Source organism: Palaemon carinicauda, chromosome 8, assembly GCF_036898095.1.
Source record: "Palaemon carinicauda isolate YSFRI2023 chromosome 8, ASM3689809v2, whole genome shotgun sequence".
Lineage (NCBI taxonomy): Eukaryota > Metazoa > Arthropoda > Malacostraca > Decapoda > Palaemonidae > Palaemon > Palaemon carinicauda.
In genome coordinates, this window is record NC_090732.1 from 78542890 (window position 1) to 78545289 (window position 2400).

Sequence of the window (2400 nt, forward strand, 5' to 3'; positions counted from 1 at the left end):
GTGTGGGATAGAGAGAGAGAGAGAGAGAGAGAGAGAGAGAGAGAGAGAGAGAGAGAGAGAGAGAGAGAGATTTACTCTACAAAAGGCAATGAGTGTTCATATTTTTAGTATGTAACACTGCGACCGTAATTAATTCTCTCCTGATATATTTGTTCTCGATAATATTCTTTGAGTATTTTTATAAACCTAGTTTTCATGTTAGTATACATATTTTGCGTTCTTTTAAAACTGAATAAGTATAGTTTATCACAGTGTGTTAATTATCTAACACTAAAATCTCGTCGTTTTTCTGTGAGAAATAATTGCTTAAATATACTTTTAGAAATGTATACCTTTTCACTGTATAAAACCACGAAGACTACCATTTGAGGGTTCCCTTTTTACTTTCAGCCCATTGTTTATTAATTAAAACGCAAGCAAACATATGAAAAGGGTTATGATTCGCGAGCGGGAACTTTTTGATAAAAAGCTGCTTTAGTTATTCTGTGAAAATTTTGAGTTTCACGCCAATCTTTTGTCATCTTAATGAGGGATTAATCTGGTTATTACACATTATAAAGGATAATTTACTAAAACAGCTGACTTAAATGACGAGACAAAGTAACCTAACTGATAAAAAAAAAAAAAAAATAATGATGAGTCAGTCAAAACTACCAAAAATAAAGTAGTAGATACATATATTTTTGCTCCATGCAAAATTTATGTAAACTGCTTGTTGATATAATATATAGTTTGCTGCTTTGGGTGTCAACTATTAAACAGCATATTGTTATTATTTTCAATAGGAAATCCGCAGCCCTTCTTTGAAAAGAAAAATTCTACTGTCTGAAATAGTTCTAATGGGGTAAGGAGTCAAATGCAGGAGGGTGGATGTCAACCCCTTTGGAAAGAACCTGATGGCTCCATGTCAAAGTTGCCATTTTGTGTAAAATATCTCTGCTGGTGAAAAATTTAGTTTCATAGAAATGACCATTTAAGTTTTGTTCAAAGATCTTTAACACCACTTGAAGGTGTTCATTTACTAATTCTAGTTAGTCATTTTAACATCGGTTTCTTTGAGGCTTGCTTTTCACAACTAAAAGATATTTCTTGGTTTATCTTCATTAGATGTTGAGTGTGGATATTGTATTTAAAATAGAATTAATTTCTGAGGTATTTTCCTTACTCTTATTTTGATACATCGTTATTCTAACTTTGGTATAATCATTTGTTTATGCAGAGCATTCTGATGTTCATGTGGGTTATAATTTCTTACATTTTACATGGAACTTTTGGTTATAATTTCTTACATTTTACATGGAACTTTAGGTTATAATTTCTTACATTCTGCATGAGAAGTCTCCCATCATCACCAATCTGCAGTGGCCATCATGGTGATGAAAACTGGCCAAACCCCAGACATGAATTGACATGTCTAAGGCCTTTGTTCTACAGTAGACCGGAAACAGGTAGATTTGCTGTTATATATCGTTGGATGGAACACTTTAGTGAGGCCATGAATTGGAGATACGAAGGGAATAACATGATTCATATACCTGAAGCTGATGTAGACCTTCATGTGTCTATAAATGAATTCAGTGTGTTTGAAGTTGAAGCAATCATTAAAAAAATCAAGAGATGGAAAGCCCCTGGATACGATGATAAAACTGCTGAGATAATGGGGGCTGAAAATGTAGTGACCCCCAGAATACTTACAAGATTATTGAATAGGATGGTGCATGGAGAGGCTAAACCTGATAAATGGTAGTTTGGAGTGTTGGTGGAAAAAAAAAGAAAAAAAAAAAAGACATGACTGATTACAATAATTACAGAGGCATCACACTTACGTAAGTTGTTATGAAATTATATAGTATGCTTATTCTAAAGAGACTTTAGAGAAATATTGATGAAAAACAGAGAGATGAACAAGTAAGATTTAGGAACGGTAGAAGTTGTACTGACCAAATTTTCATTTTGAAACATGGTTTAAAGCAATGTGTAGACTGTAGAAATTCACTATTGATAGCATTCATTCGTGGACTGTGAAAAAGCCTTTGATAGTGTGCACCGGCCAATTTTGTGGAGAAGCCTGCGTTATTATCGATTCCTCTTAAATATGCAAATTTGATTAAGTCTGTTCATGAGCATAGCAACTGCAAAGTTAATGTTAGTGGAGTCCTATCAAATGAATTTCCAGTGAACAGCGGAGTACTCCAAGGGAATGTGCTGTCACCTATGTTGTTTATTTTCTTCATGGATTTTGTAATGCGTAGAACAATCGGAGATGGTAGAGAATGTTTGGATTGGATTGGGAATAGGAAATTAGCAGACCTAGAATATGGTGATGATGCTGTATGCAATAGAAGATGAAATATTGGAAGGAGAAAGAATTAATGAGGTAGAATCTTTTAGATATTTAGG